The 16672-nt window shown below is 39.9% G+C and overlaps 2 long non-coding RNA genes across 2 annotated transcripts in view; one reads left to right on the top strand and one right to left on the bottom strand.

The window, feature by feature from the left end:
- The window catches only part of LOC103348754 (uncharacterized), a 130163-nt gene that overhangs the window by 77378 nt on the left and 36113 nt on the right, over positions 1 to 16672 (top strand). The gene's annotated exons all lie outside the window — the stretch shown is intronic.
- On the bottom strand, positions 1411 to 9726 carry LOC138849003 (uncharacterized). Its single transcript, XR_011387306.1, has 3 exons — positions 9548 to 9726; positions 8123 to 8583; positions 1411 to 3174 (listed from the first exon to the last, which is right to left on the bottom strand). It is a non-coding gene; the product is annotated as an uncharacterized lncRNA (long non-coding RNA).

The following is a 16672-nucleotide window of genomic DNA, read 5'->3' as shown; positions in this document are numbered from 1 at the left end:
GATAGACGTTCCTCGTGCATGTTGTCTCTCTCCTCCTTTATAGTCCTCCTCCACCAATCCCAACTCTGCTACCCACATGCCGAGTATGCTGCTCTACTCCAATCAGGAGCAGGTCCTGCAGCTTGTTGGTTGAACTGGAGGCAGCTGTGTAGAAGCTATTTTCTCCTCTCCCAGCGCCATATTGTGGGAGAGCAGATGCATAGAATAAGTCTTAATTCCAGTAACTTAGTCTAGTCCGGGTTGCTCCCCACAAAATTCTTCTTCTACCATAGTTGTAAGAGACCACACATGGGGGACAGGGACTCAAGCACTTGACCCATCATTACTGCCTCCCAGGACATATTAACAATAAGCTGTATCAGGAGCAGAGGAGCCAGGACTCAAATCATCACTCCCATATGGAATACTTAACCCTGTGCACTGTAACACCTACCGCTGGAACTACTCTCTTAAGCTGCAAGACCATGAATTTTAGAAGTCTTGTTGATCGGAATGTCTAGACTACAGCACTCTGCCTTTTTTTTTTTTTTTTGAATTTATTTTTTATCTACTTGAAAGGCAGAGTGATAGAGAGAGAAGGGGGAGAGAGAGAGAGAGAGAGAGAGAGAGAATCTTCCATCTGTTGGTTATAACCAAATGCCCACAACATCCAGGACTGGGCCAGCGCAAAGCCAGGAACCAGGAACCACACCTTGGTGGAATTCTCTCTTGTTCATGGCAGGGACCCAAGTACTTGAGCCATCACTTGCTGCCTCCCAAGGAAGGTGGATTGATCAGAAGTGGAGGAGCAGGGCAGAATTGACACTCCAATAGGGGATGCAGGTGTCCCAAGTGGAGGTTTATCCCACTGTACCAGGATATTCATCCCAGCTTTTCTGGAAGCTGTTGTAGACTTGACTTCTAGATGTTGTGAGTTGCAAAAGATGGCAATAATTTGCATGTGTTTGGAGTGGGTATGAGTTGTTTATTTTCTCTCAATAGGTATAATCTCATATAACTTGTAATACAAGAATAATTTTTTTTTAACAGGCAGAGTGGACAGTGAGAGAGAGAGACAGAAAGGTCTTCCTTTAGTTCGTTCACCCCCCAATAGCCACTGTGGCCAGTGCACCGCGCGGATCCGAAGCCAGGAACCAGGTGCTTCTCCTGGTCTCCCATGCGGGTGCAGGGCCCAAGGACCTGGGCCATCCTCCACTGCACTCCTGGGCCACAGCAGAGAGCTGGACTGGAAGAGGAGCGACCGGGACAGAATCCAGCGCCCCGCCTGGGACTAGAACCCGGTGTGCCAGCGCCGCAGGTGGAAGATTAGCCTATTGAGCCACGGCGCCGGCCCTACCAGAAGAATTTACTAATTTTCCATGAAAAGTTTTTTTTTTTCTAGTAAAAAGAAAATGATAAGCAAACTCAAAATAAATTTAGCATTAGTACTTAACATTTATTTATTTACTATGTACTTTCAGTTTATTTGAAAGGCAGAAATACAAGGAGAGAGGGAGACAGAGGCAGACAGACAAAGATCTTCCATCTGCTGGTTCAATCCTCAAATGCCTGCAACAGCTGCAGAAGCCAGTAGCTGGCTGAATTTCTCACATGGATGGCAGGGACCCAAGTACTTGAGCCATCACCTGCTGCATCCCAAGGTGGGAATTAACAGGAAGCTGGAATCTGAAACAGAGTCAGGACTTGATGGGATACAGGCATCCCAAACACCATTTGGACTGCTGTGTCAAATGTCCAAAAATTGTTAATGCTATCAAATTAGTGATGCAGATATAGAGACAGGATGGATTGCCTTGGTTTTATGAAAATATATCTATTTAATTTGCAAATTAAGACTTGGAAATGTACATGAATAGTAGCATGTAAAGAAGCTTCCTCCACACATTGGAGTCAGTGATTGAGCCATCAATACAATAGGTTCCCGGGTGAGAGAATTACAGTGCTAAAGGCTTAATTGAGAATGGGTCTTTATCACTTAAAAGCTCACATAAAAATTCACGTGACATTGGCGAGTCACAAAAGAGGGCATGTGTTTAGAAATTCTCAGTACATTAGTAAAAAACAAAACCAATTATGCTAAACATTATTTTTACTTAATAAATGTGTCACCGTGTGTGTTTGTGGTCTCACTTAAATGACATGAGGAGGAGGAGGAGAAGACATTTTTGAAACGTAACTGTGCAAGGAAGGCTTAAAGAACTGAATAATACAATATTTGTCATTATGGAGACCTGCATATATCTATGAGCATTGAAACAATAGATTTGGAGAATGGATGGTATTGGGAGGAGAGAAAAAAGTATCAGTGCCAGCATTTTCTGTGGATATGTGTCAGAAGGATATAAACAAATGTATGAGATAAATGCGTTTCTAAAGCTAAGTGTGCTAGCAAACAACTTAACTGGATGTATCTGCCTCTATACTTTTAAGAAGAGGTTAAAATTTGCTCTAAATACATGACATAATGGTGGAGGTGAGATCTGTCTCTAAAAATCTATCATTAAAAATGAACTGGAACTTTAATTGGGTGGGACCTATCACTTCGCAAATATAAAGAAGTGTGAGAAAACCACCCTTACCTTTTTCAGTGCTATTGAATGCGGAATATCTGGTGGTGAAGTGCAGTCGTTATGGTCCAACTGATGCAAGACATGTCAGGCAACTGTTCTCTGCAGGACTAATTGCCTAGATTGTTCAAAGCTAGCTATGGCTGTGACAGCACACTCAGGATTCAGCCTTAAGGAATGAAAAAGCAGGGGAAATTCCACTTGCATACATACAATCAACATCCATTTCTTCACAACAGAAGAACATACATTTTGTTTGCACATGACACAATAATTTGCAAAACGGCTTTTAATTGCAAGACCGCGTATGATAGGGGGTTGGTTCTGGCTCTGGCTGTCAATGGAAGCAGTAACAAGTGTTCATCTGTCCTGGACCAGAGGTCATCAGCCCAATGAGGAGGTCCTTTTCTAGGGGCAGAACTCTTCCCCACAGTGCCTAACAGTTTCCTGGGAATTTTCCTATGAAGCAGATGATGGCCAACCAGTAGCTTTGAGTGCAGTGACTTGGAGGAAATTGGAATCAAAGTGTGTCCCATCACAATTACCCCCACATTCCTCTAAGCTCATCATGGTGCTCCACTCTTGATCCCAGGAGGTTTAGACAACTCTGTTGAAGAAGATGAGAAAATAGGTTTGGAGGATAAGGGCTAAGAGATATTTAGGATCATTTACACTCTGAGTGAAAGATTTTTAAAAGAATTCACAGCGTTGAGGAGGGGGATGTTTTTCACACCTATTTTCACACTTCTGAGGTGATAAGTCCAGCCCTTACAAAATAAATGGCAGGTTTCACACTAAACCCACCCAAGCATATTCCTGTAGTCTCCTAAATAATTTATTCTTTGAGAATCAAGAAGAAAGATGTCTTGCTCAAGCAAGCAGCACAGAGAGGTCTCCATCATCTTTGGTCTGCTTGCTGCCCTCCAGATATATGAAGGATATTCATAAAGTTCATGGAAAACTGGAATTAAATGATATCTTTATTCCAGGACAAAAATATTTCTAAATCCATGCACAGTTTTTTTCATAATATGCATTTTATAAGAACTACTTAGGGTTTGCACCGTGGTGCAGTAGGTTAATCCTCCACCTGCAGCGCTGGCATCCCATGTGGGTGCTGATTCTAGTCCTGGCTGCTCCACTTCTGAACCAGCTCTCTGCTATGGGCTAGGAAAGCAATGGAGGATGGCCCAAGTTCTTGGACCCCTCTATCTGCGTGGGAGAACCAGAAGAAGCTCCTGGCTTCTGGTTTAGGATCGGCCTAGCTCCAGCCCTTGCAGCCATTTAGGGAGTGAACCAGTGGATGGAAGACCTCTCTCTCTGTCTTGCCCTCTCACTGTCTGTAAGTTTACTTCTCAAATAAATAAACAAAATCTTAAAGAGAGAGAACTTCTTGAAGACCCCTTCATATGCATGGAGTTCACAAATTTTTTGTGGCAAAAATTTTTCTATTTTCATAATCATCTTTTGTGGTATATGTATTTTTTCTTCAGAAGTTTAATTATTTATTGTATGAAATTGAGTGGTACAGAGACACACAAACACAGAGAGAGAGATACTCTAATCTACTGGTTTACTCCCCAGATGCAACAGCTGGGTCTGGGCCAGGCTGAAGCCCAGAGCCAGGAACTCCATCCAGGTCTCCAAGGTGGGTGGCAAGGACCTAGTTGATCCATCACTGCTGCCTCAGGGTCTGCATTAGCATAAAGCTGAATTTAGGAATAGAACCAGGATTTAAATCCAGACATAACAATATGGGATGCAGCACTCCCAAGCAATGTCTCAACCACTAGGCCAAATACCCATCTTTGTTTGAGCTGTTTGTAGCACCATTGTACATGCCATCTTCTGTTTGTTATGTATGGATCTTCATGGTACCATCGCTGTGTTTCCAATGTCTTTTGTTCAAGATCAACAGTTTCTTTGTCTTATTTTTGATCTTAATATTCAGTGAATTAGACAACTGAGTCCATGAATTTTACCAACTGGCTCCATAGAGTTCCAAAATGCCTTAGTTTCTCTTGACCATCATTTCTATCTTACCTTAGTCGTTGACATGGAAAAAAATTTTTCATGAACATTCACATGTCAAAATGGCATGCTGGATTACAATCTAGAGTCACAGAATACTATGATTTATCAGTAAGGCACTATCAAAAAGCCAACAGACAGAATTCTTGCCAACACTTAAATCTGTTCCTCACCATTTTTCTCCAGGTAAGGAAGTGCCATCCTAATCTATCCAGGTGTTGAAAAGAAAAACCTTTGGGATTCATTTTTGATTCCTTATTACCTTTACCACCCCATATCCAGTCATCAGTAAATCTTATCTTCTGCTATTCTGAATCTACCCAATTCTCCTTCAAGAGCCACGCATCACTTTAGATTTGTTGATTTTTTAAAAAATCTTAATTTAGATGTCCTTGTAACCAGAGTCATTTTGGAAAATTAATTAATTAATTAAATATGTTGAGAGGCAGAGGGACAGAGGGGAAGGAAGACAGAGTCATCCACTGGCTTACTCCCAAACGCATGAACAGCAGGAACATGTCTCCTACAAGGGTGGTAAGGATGAAGTACTTGAACCATCACTGCTACCCCGGATAGTCTACATTAAGGGAAGCAGGAGTCAGGAGTTGGGGCTAGAACTGGGTAAAGAAGCTAAGCTCTTCAGGGCATCTTATCTGGTGCCTTAACTATGAGGCCAAATGTCTGCTCCAGTGAGCAGAGTTTTGCAAGTGTAATTTCTCAGTATCTGTGATGGGGCTCAAAACTAAAGACATGAAAACCTCTAGAAATTCGCCTGGCTGGTCAGTGCCACACACTGCTGTGGAAGAAAGGAGACTTCTCAGACAGAACTCCAGCAGCACTGCAAGTGCATTCCTACCGTTTCATTCTCAAATGCTGATTGTTCTCTTAGATCAACGGTGAATCACGAATCCCACGTTTATCTAATGCACACTTAGTGAAGAAAACACGTTTTCTAACAACTTAATTTTTAGAAGAATTTCATATCTTTTAGTTGAAATGCTATGACAGATGAGTTACTGAAGATTACATTAGGTCAACCTTAATCAGAGTAGGTTATATCCAGGTTGTATGTAAAATACCATAGACATTTTGAGGCTTTCAAGGTGCCTCTTTGTATAGGGACCCTTTAGGGTTTCACTAGCAACTAGGATGAGTTTGTGTGAAAAGAGAATCTATCTTCTTTTATTGTTTTAGATTATATTTATCATCATCTTATCTTCACTGTGTGCCAAACAGTTTTCCATGGAATGATTTATTCCAATAATTAAAGGAAGGCAATATTCTTTTGGTGGATGACTGTTTTTTTCTGAGTTATAAAATATAATTTGCTTTTTTCTTTGTACCATTGTTCCAGAAAAGATTCATCTTTAATTAGTTTGAGGTGTACTGTGGCTTACCTTTGTCTCTAAGTAAAAGATATTTCTTTTTCAAAAATGGATGAATTCTGAGTTGACAAAGTAAAAAATCTGCAGAAAGATTAAGAATGCTAATATTTTCCAGAAAGTAATTGTTTCTAAGTTTCTATAATTGAGCTGTTTAGGTATTGAGCACCTATTAAAGAAGCACTTGTTTGCGTTATGTTAAATGTAAATTAGGTGACTCACTTTCTCCATCTTTTTCCTATATTTATTTTTAATCCTGTTCTAAAGCAGGAACTAAGACTAAATGAAATTAAAGCATCCTTTTGGTTTGACTGGTCTAATATTGTTCAAAGAGCTGAGTATGACTCACAGCCTGTCCCCCTTTTATTAGTAATTAAACTGAGACCCTGAAAAATTATATGAGCTCATAATAGCAGATTAAATATCAAAACAGAAGCCCACTGAACAACTCTACTACGTTTAAACTGATACTCTTCAATATTGTCTGCAGATAATTTTTATACTTGATAGTATAGGATGGCTATAGAAAAGCAAAGCAATTGAAAACAACCTCTATATGTTGTTTATTTTCATTTTTGTTGTAAAGAGGTTTGTGCTTTGAATGCAAAAGAATATTAGATAAATAATGTGCTTGTAAAATGTGTGGCTTTTGCTGCATTGAAAAATGCTTATGTAGTCTTGTGGTGGTCATTTCTGCTTTATTAAAAGTATTCCCATTTTGTTTTTCTCTTAATCAAAGGAATTCAAGTGCAGTTTAGAAAATGTTAGGAAGTACAGATAAATAAAATAAATAAAGTTAGAAATCACACACACTACCACAACTCTAAAATAACCACTGTTAACATTTTGGTGTTAACATTTTGGTTTATAAGATAGAGTTACAGAGAGAGAGAGGGAGAGCGAGGTTTCATGAATTGGTTCACTCCCTAAATGGCCTCAATGCCCAGGGCTGGGCCAGGCTGAAGCCAAGAGACAAGAGCTTCATCTGAGTCTCCCATGTAGATACAGGGGCCCAAGGACTTGTGCTGTTTTCTGAAGCTTTCTCAGGCTCATTAGCAGGGAGCTGGATGGGAAGTGGAGCAACTGGGACTTGACCCAGTACCCATATGGGACTCCTGTTATGCCACAACGCTGACTTCTTATGCATAGTCTTCCAAATAGTTCATTCACATATGTTTATGTACATGTTAAGGAAGAATGCAAATCCTGCTGTAATTTTTAAAATCTATTTTCACTAAAAATTTATAGTGTTCGAATTATACCGGTGAAATCTGTTCTCTTCATATTATTAGAAATTAAAAATAAAAATAGTTCTAGTCCCGATTGCTCCTCTTCCAGTCCAGCTCTCTGCTGTGGCCCGGGAAGGCAGTGCAGGATGGCCCAAGTGCTTGGGCCCTGCACCCGCATGGGAGACCAGGAGGAAGCGCCTGGCTCCTAGCTTCGGATTGGCACAGTGCGGGCTGTAGCGGCCAACTGGGGGGTGAACCAATGGAAGGAAGACCTTTCTGTCTCTCTTTCTCTCACTGTCTAACTCTGCCTGTCAAATAAAAACATATATAAAACATTAAAAATAAAAATAATATATACTGAATACATTTCAATGTCATTAAATATTCTTTCACAACACCCTTTGTGTTGGTTGAACTGTTATTTATTTAATCAATCTCCCTTTGTTAAGCACTAAGGTTGTTTCCAATCTTTTTAGGATTATAGATATGATTTACATAAATGTTCTATATAGCCAAATATTTGCCCAAGCTTTGGTTATTTACCTAGAGCATATTCCTAGAAGAGGAATTGCTGATTCAAAAATATATATGAAGTTTATGCTTTTAGTTCATTGAGTACACTTTTCTTCACAAGGTCACACTACTTACTGACTAATCTGTTATTTAGCATACTCAGGCCTCACAGCTATTCTTCTTATGGCATCCAAGCTCATTGGCTGCATGATGCTCCAAGTTGGTAATAAGAGGATAGAAAATACTTCGCTAAATTCTACAATGCTCTCATTATTTCATTTATATAAATTTGGCAGAATAACTTTTCCCCTGTTTGCCTTTGGCTGTTTGTATCTGGTTCTATCTCTGTTTTACTATTCTTCTGCAAGAAGTCTCTAAGACATTGAACAAGAAAGCTTACCAATTTTAGTCTAATATGGTAGATTCACTCTCCATCCAAATTCTGGCAAACATCATCCATTCATCATGAGCCAAGGCAAGAAGGAAGAATGGTGATATTAACCACAAAAATATTCAACATAACTCTGAAGAAGCACATGTAACCTGTTCACCCACAAAGCTATCATACAAGCTGATGTACTCATCAGTAGAAGTGGCAATGCTTCTGAAGCTCACCCCAGTTTGCTGCTCAGTGGGCATTTACTTCAAAAATTCTTAACATCGTTTCATCCTTTAATATTCTTGCTTTTCCAAGTATGTTTCTTCCTTTGCAAATTTTATTATGGAGTATGGTAGAGATTATGCATCATTGACATTTGTAGATTCCAACTTGTAAAAATGCAAACATTGATATGTCTTGATATTTTCATTAATGTCCATAAACCTCTGTAAAAGCATTAAGCCTATTTTTGAAGCATGAACCTGTAGAAAAAGACAATGAAAATGTCACCATTTCAATCAAATCTTCCCCTTCGTCCACCACAAAAAGGGTTTCTAGCCTCAAAAAGGAACTTAGTTCTCGGCAATTTTAGCCTGAAATGCATCTTCAGCTTTTCTTAGACTCTGGCCATCTCAAAATGCAAGTGAAGACAAAGCTGGCCTGTGAAATTAATTTTTGGTGATTGAACTTATATCTTAAAAACTAAGCTGTTTCACTTCCTCATGGAAAAACAAATTTCTTGAAAATAAGTTTCCATTTCACATTTGAATCCCCAAGTGCCTAATCTTGGAAAGGAATCTGTATGGAATGAATGAAATTGTCCTATATTCTATGAGATCAAGATTTTATTACAAGCAACCTACTGCAATAGAGAGGACACAGGTAGGTAGGGGTAAAAATGTCTGGCTTCCAGGCAAATTTGGTGGTGTGCACAGAGGGTTAAGCCACCATTTCAGACGCACACATTCTATATCCAAGTGCCAGTTCCAGTCTCAGGACTCCTCTTCTGATACAGCATTCCTGACAAAGCACCCTGGGAGGCAGCAATGATGGCTGCCGTGCTTGATCCCCTGGCACCCTCATGGGAGACCCAGATGGTATCCTGGTTTCTGGGTTTGGTCTGGTCCAGCCCTGGCTGTTGCAGCCATTTGGGTAAGTGAAACAGCAGATTGAAGATTCTCAATTATTCTCTCTCTCTCTCTCTGTCACTCCACTTTTCAAGTAGATGAAAATAAATAATAAGCAAATGAATAAATAAATAAATAAATAAGCATTTTAAAAAATGCCCAGCTTCTTCTTGCTGCAGTACTAGTTACTAGGTGTTAGGCAAATTACTAAATCTCTCTGAATTGTAGTTTTCACAGTTATAAAAAATGACCCAAGGGTAGACCTTTGGCCTAGCAGTTAAGATGTTGGTTAAAGTGCTTGCATCTCATATCAAAGTACCTGGGTTCTAGTCCTGGCTCCAGCTTCCAATTCCAGTTTCCTGATGATGTGCGCCCTGGGGGACTGTAGGTGATGTAGTTCAAGTAGCTGATTTCTCGTCACCCATGAGAGAGACTCAGAGTTCCTGGCTCCTGACTTCCTTCTGGCCCACCCCTGGGCATTGCAAGCATTTGGAGAGCAGTGCAGCAGATGAGAGATTTCCTTGTGTATCTGTCTGTCTGCCTTTCAAATAAGGTGAAAAAGAAAACGATGATGCAAATGAATGCTCTCCTCAGAGAATAGGTTGTTTTGAGATCAAGGGAAATATGTGCTAAAACGTAATATATCTTGACCAGTAGATTTCAAATGAAAATTCTTATTTTTTTCTTATTATTTTGAAGACATATGTTACTGTTTTCCTTATTAGGATCCTTATTTCCTTTTGCTGGGAAAGGAATGATAACTCAACTTTAGTCATCAATCTTTGTAGGTAATATTTAATTTAATATTAAGAGATTTTTTACTATTTTCAATATTAAAATTAATATTAAGATTTTTTTACTAGAAATTATATTATATGTGGACTTTTTAAATGGTATTTAAGTATTTTTTTCTTTGTTTCTTTTTAACATCAAGGATAACACTGTTGCAGAAATGTGTACAAATCACAGGTGAAGAAGCCTATGTAAATAGTTCCTTGATAAAGGATCAGGATGCCAGAAATTTCCCTTCTACCCAACATTTCCCATTCCAATACAGACCAGGATCCTGGCTTGCAATTCTATCACTTAGTGTCCCAAGGCATCAGATCAAAATGGAGTTGAATAAGGGCATCTGACAAGCTGTGTGATACAGCAAATTGCACAACATCTCTAGAATTTAATTCCGTTTTTTAAAAATAAGGAGGATGACCTTTTAAGGTTCTTTTCAACTTCAACGTTTAATGATTCTAAAGCACACACTCTATATATGGAGGTTAATAGAATATTTATACATCTTCTGTGGTTTGCCAGCTCAGGTGGAACTGCACGGAAGGAGGCTTCTAAAGGAGAGGAGGTCCATCAACTTCATCCCCTGCCATTGATACAGCCAAATCCCTAATGCAACAGGGCTCAGAAGCAGTGGAGATAGGACTGAACTCTGACAGGACTGAGGGAATCAGTCATCTTTTCCACAATGCTCGAAGAATCTCCTTGAATCACTCTCCTGTGCTTGGTGCGTTGTGCAACAACACAGCACACAAAGATCAGAAAATTCTGCACAATTTGATTGTTTTAGATCCACCATTCTGTGGTGGGTTGAATATGGACTTCTGCCATCTAGCAGCTAAACTACTGTTTGATTTGCAATGTGGACCATATAAGTAATTAAAATTTCCTTTTTGCTTGCTACTATAATATCTAGAAGGAACCTATCATTCTATGACTTCTGTCTCAGAAGCTGAGTGAGATGAGGAAGAACAAATTAGGATAACTTCCTCCAAAAGTCAGAACAGTAAGCATTGCCACCTTCCTCTGGTCTTGTGACATGTGTTCTGCCATGGGTTGAGCTGTCTGTAGTGGAACGAGTCCCTTTAAGATGATGGGTTTATTTAATTAGTTTTATTTGATAATATTTCCTGAATGATTTCTTCAAAGGGAACTACTCATTTTTACAGCAACCAAAGACATGTGTGTTCCAGAATCTACATTCCAGGTGACCCAGGGCCCCAAACACTATGGCCTTGATGGAAAGAACACAAGTCTCTGAGATGCAAGGGACATGTTACCCCTGTTCCTACTGCTCCAGGCCTGAACCAAGACAGAAATCTTGACTTGTGACCCAAAGTAAAGTCTTCCCTGGAAAGTTCCTGGGGTGAGGTGAGAACTCATGTCTCCTCCTTTCCTTAGGAAGCACTGGAGATAACCACGGGTCCCCAAAGGACAAGAACTGAGTTCTTTCCATTACAGTAGCTCAAAGAACATCTTCATGAGCATGAGTGCCCAGGCATGGTAAGCATAGGTTCACGACACATGATGTCTCACATCTTGATCCAACTTTAAGAAAGACGGGAGCTATATATCCTCTTCTAGAACATGATGGAATGTGACATTCCACTCCTTCTGTAGGAGAAACCCACATTCAACTGAGAATGGTTAGTTGTCTCCCCTGAAGTCTTGTTGAATGAGAAGAATGCTTTCTGTTAGCCTTCATGAAAATGGCTTAAATGAAATTACACTCCCAACCAGCATTTCCTCTGGCTCCTCCAATGTCCAATGAGAAACCCAACCCCCAAATCTAAGCAGCAGACAAGTAGCCTGAAAAATGAAAATAAATTTTTAAATCCAAAAGCCGTGTGCTCCTGTGATTGAAAATCTTTTTCTTAGCGAGTGGGAGTTGCTTTCATCATTGCTGGTCATATGTTTTTGTTTTTCATTTTCTGGTGGAGAAGTTTTCTAGGGTATTTTTCAAACTTTCCAGCTTAGCAAAGCGTTGGCTAAAATTGAAAAGAGAACTAGGCGTTGGGTCGGAGGCAGCATTAGGTTTGTTCTTGGGGGTGGGGGGGGCAGGTTGCTGACACAGCGAAAATAAGACAAAACATTTGAAACTTCTGGCTTTGTACTTCTCAAATGCCTCTTTTAGAAATCGCTTAAGTCGTTATTAACATCCACCACCCACCTTCCCTTTTTGGTCCTGACATTGGGTAATAATAGATAATGTTGACATATGTTCCCTGCTGGTCAGAAATACTATACTTCTGTGAAAGGTAACATTTTCAAGCTATGACAAAATGTATTTTACTTGGACAGGACATTAGTTATTGGACTAATCTCAGAATGTGGGCTGTGGGGTAAAAGTTTTAACATTTTAGTTGTGGGAGAGAGTTTGTTGGGAGAGTAAAGGCATCAGTATGGGGTGTGTTTAACTTTCACCATTTCAAAAGGTATTGGCTTGGTGTCAAACTCTTATGTCCTTAGGAATGTAAAGGAAACATTTCCAGTATGTATGAAGAACAGCTGTCCATGGGCACAGTAACTTTTAAAAATGATTATACCCAACTTTACTGCTGTATGGATTATGGAATCAAAAAATATTTTTTCACTGTGTACCAAAGAATTCTGTTTTACAGGCCAGTTTTGAAGCTTTTAACTGCATGAGACATATGCTGCAGTTCTGTTGTTTGTTCTCCATGTGATGTACTCTGAAATATGTTTTAAAAAAAGAAAAAAAAGAGGAGATAGCAAGAGAGAAAAGAGAGAAACAGAAAGAGATAGGGGGAAAGAGGGAGAGAGAGAGAGAGAGAGAGAGAGAGAGAGAGAGAGGTAAATTCTTTGATCAAATGTGGTCCTCAGAACTACTTTTGAAACTAATTTAGGGGCTAAGTTAGGAAATGCCCCAGCTGGCTACCATGCTACCAAAGTCTGAACAGCCCTTTGCAAAACTGGAAAAATTGATTTTGTTTTGAAGGCTCACACAGACTTTAGTGTTGTGGAAGTTGGACAGAGTTTTTATTGAATTTGGTCCTTTGTGTTTTATGACAGTCTGAATGGGTGTTAAGATTCCACGAATAAATCTCCTGCCGTTTTTGAAATTTCTGATATAAACATGAGCTCCGTCAATTTGTTCTCTGCACAAATGTCTTTCAGAATGTTAACAAACATGGTGCATGGATGGGTGGGCCAGCCGATGGGGGAGCAGTCTGCCTTACTTGGTAGGACGTTCCAGTGTGATTTTTCTTTTGTTTCTCCATGTTGTGGGCACTGAGAAATGCAGGATGCTGGAAGGAGGGGGAGGTGATGGTAGAGAATAAGGACTTCATGACAGGGCAGCTAGAGCCAGGCTGGTTGGGGAAGTGTTGCTAATGGCTGTCCATGGAAAGTCTGGCCTAGATTTTCAAGGGGATTGTGGACTGGCCCCAGGACATGTATTCGGTATTTCTTTTTCAGTGTCTCAGGTAAATTACTGGGAGGAACACAGGTTGCATAGATGAGAACATAATTTTAAAATACAGTCTTCCTATATTCTGCATTAGCTTGCAATTTCAAAGTGTGCTTGAAACTCAAATGTCAAATTGATAATACCCTAAAATTAGTCTCCAACTAAATACTGTAATTTAAAGCATGCAAACCAAAGGGAAAAAAGTCTCCATTTTATGATAAAAATCATATCATGCACAATATAAACACTGTTGAAAGAGAATCACGATTGAATTTCGGGAATCTGGGCTTAAGCTCCACAATTAACGGTAGTGAAAAATTGCATATTGTGTAATTTGGAGTTTTCTAATGTACAACTATCATTATACCTGTCATTCTGAACCTAGCATTGGGTTCTCATTTTGAAGCATAAGCCCAAATCTTAGTGGTCTGAATCTCATTCTTTAGATATTTAATGCCTAGACCAGAGCTGTGATGACTCCTTTTCATGCACCAAGAAGAATTTATTATCTGGTTAAACTGCCAAACAGTGTCCAGGTCTTTCCCTAGTCTTTACAGAATTGTCTTAGAATGGTGATCTGGCATGTGGAGCCATTCACTTGCTATGTTGTCTCCTACACGCTCTTCTTGGGGGACCTGGTACTAAGACATTTTGTTGAATTTGCATTCATGATGAAATCAACTTACTGATGAAGGTACTTCATCAGAGATTTTGATACAGTCTATTATTGGTATTATAAATTGGGTCTGTTACTTAATGTGCTTCTCTTTGTGGGCCAAATTCTGCCCTCTGTTTCTTGAAATTCCCACTGAAGTAGTAATTACCAAGTGGAAGAATACTAAAAATGTTCAGCCAAATTCTGTTCTAAGTTGCTATCGTGTAACTCCCAATGAAGTTAATTATGACTTAGTAAGAACTAGTGCTTCAGTGTCTTAAGGGCTTTGGAACTCTGTGATGTGCCATCCAAGACACCAGGCCAACAGTCTGCCTTTAAATATCTCATTTTAGGAGGCGAACTGATTCTGTGGAAGGTAAGAAATGGCTAAGCCAGTGGCTACATATGTAATGGGCCTTAAAGAGGAGAATTTAACATCTTTAAACTTGAAGAAGTCTGATCTTTTTGCAGTTTCCCTCTTTGGGGGACAGTCTATTTCACAGAAGCTTTAATTCGTTCTAGTGTGTTGAGTCCATTGGTATGAGTTAACTCCTGTCCCATTCTCCTAGCATCTCTGAATTGTAATAATATATAATTTTTATTTCCATTAATTGTAAAGCACTTGCTTAAGTCATCACTGCTTAACTATTATTTCCTGGAGCTAAACCATTATCTTCCTTAAATATAGATGTTTATATTATGTGTAATGTAATTTCTGTCATAAAAATTCATTATAACTTTTCAAAATACTTTGGCTCTCATTTGGCATATGTCTTAGCCTTTTATTATTATTTTTAATGGAAAAAACAGGGCCCTATGACCTGTTAGATAATAGTATAGTGTAGGCCACTAAATAGGCTGCCTGAAGAATTTTGTCCTGGTGCAAACAGTGTTCCTGGGTAGAAGCAGCCCGTTGCCCATGGTTTGGAGTTAACAGAACCCACTATAATTAGGGTCTCCTGCTCAGTTGTTCCAGGATGAGATTTTTCTCTTGCCTGAAGGTTGATATGTGGGGCTGTCCAGATTCTGCAATACTTTGACGAGTATTTGAGGACCCCACTGGCCCAGAAACTAATTTTTATGAGTGTATTAGGAATCAAGCAACTCAAAGAACATGGTGGATAGTGACTAGTTATGTACCCCGTAGGAGTTCACATGCACTAGAGACTGACTCCCTTTAAAAGCCTTTCTAGGCAAGAGCCATAGAACAGTCAACTTGTCCTTGGAGAGGTTGATTGGGTTTGACAAGGACTGATTTTAGCAGCCTTCAGGATTAACCAAGAGTCCGAAGCTGCCTTTCTGTGTGCTGATAACAGAGATATCAGAGCAAAAGAGGCACTGAGCATTCAGTTTCAGAATTAAAAGTGTGGGATATTAGGGCTGGAGGGAGCGTCTTTCCTTCTCCCTTCTTTCTCTCCTGTCTCCCCATCTATCTTCAGTTGCTCCCATCTTCTCTATTTCCTTCTCTCTATCACCATGAACCTCCCATATTTGTTAGGCTTTGTAATGGTCATGCATATACTCCAAGAAAACTTCAGTCCTTGTTCAGGAGAACTCACTTCCTAGTTAAGGTGATGTTTGAGAACAACAATTATAGAATATAGGATTATTAAAGAAGGTACCCAGGGTATGTAAGATTTGTTTTAAAAGATTTACTTTATTTATTTGAAAGGCAGAGTTACAAAGAGAGAGGCAGAGACAAAGAGAGAGAGAGATCTTCCACCCACTGGTTCACTCCCCAAATGGCTGCAATGTCCATGGCTGGGCCAGGCTGAAGCCAGGAGCCTGGAGCTTCTTCCAGATCTCCCAAAGTCCCTTGCACAGGGACTTTGACTATCTTCTGCTGCTTTCCTAGGCAAATTAGTGGGGAGCTGGATTGGAAGTGGAGCAGCTGACTCTGAGCCAGTGCACATAAGTGATATCTGCATTGCAGGCAGCAGCCGTACCCTCTATGCCACAATGCCAGCCCCTCTCAGATTTTTAAGAACTTGGCCACTAAAAGGATTGTGCTGTACTCTTTTGTAGTTAAACATGAAAATAAGATTAAAGTGTAAAATCTATGTCATGAAAATCATAAAAATGTGTTTTTATTTATATTTACAAGATAACTATTTCATTGCCTTTATAAAATTTTTAAGATTAAATGATTTCAAATTGATTTTTTAAGAAGACTTATTTATTTATTTGAGAGGCAGAGTTACAGACAGAGAGAGGGAAAGACACAGAGAGAGGTCTTCCATCTGCTGGTTCACTCCCCAACTGGCTGCAACAGCTGGAGCTGGGCTGATCCAAAGCCAGGAGAAGAAACTTCTTTTGGGTCTCCCACATGGCTGCAGGGGCTCAAGCACTTGGACCATCTTCCACTGCCTTCCCAGGCACATTAGCACTGAGCTGGATCAGAAGTGGAGCAGCTGGGACTCCAACTGGTGCCCACATGGGATGACAGCATCGCAGGCAGAGGCTTAACCTACTATGCCAGGGCTGGTGCTGTGGCATAGTGGGTGAAGTCACTGCCTGCAGTGCTGTCATCCCATATGGGTGCCAGTTCTAGTCTTGGCTGCTCCTCTTCCCAA

This window comes from Oryctolagus cuniculus, chromosome 3 (genome assembly GCF_964237555.1).
Source record: "Oryctolagus cuniculus chromosome 3, mOryCun1.1, whole genome shotgun sequence".
Taxonomy (NCBI): domain Eukaryota; kingdom Metazoa; phylum Chordata; class Mammalia; order Lagomorpha; family Leporidae; genus Oryctolagus; species Oryctolagus cuniculus.
The sequence above is the reverse complement of the archived record's forward strand: the minus strand, read 5'-3'. Positions and strand labels throughout refer to the sequence as shown.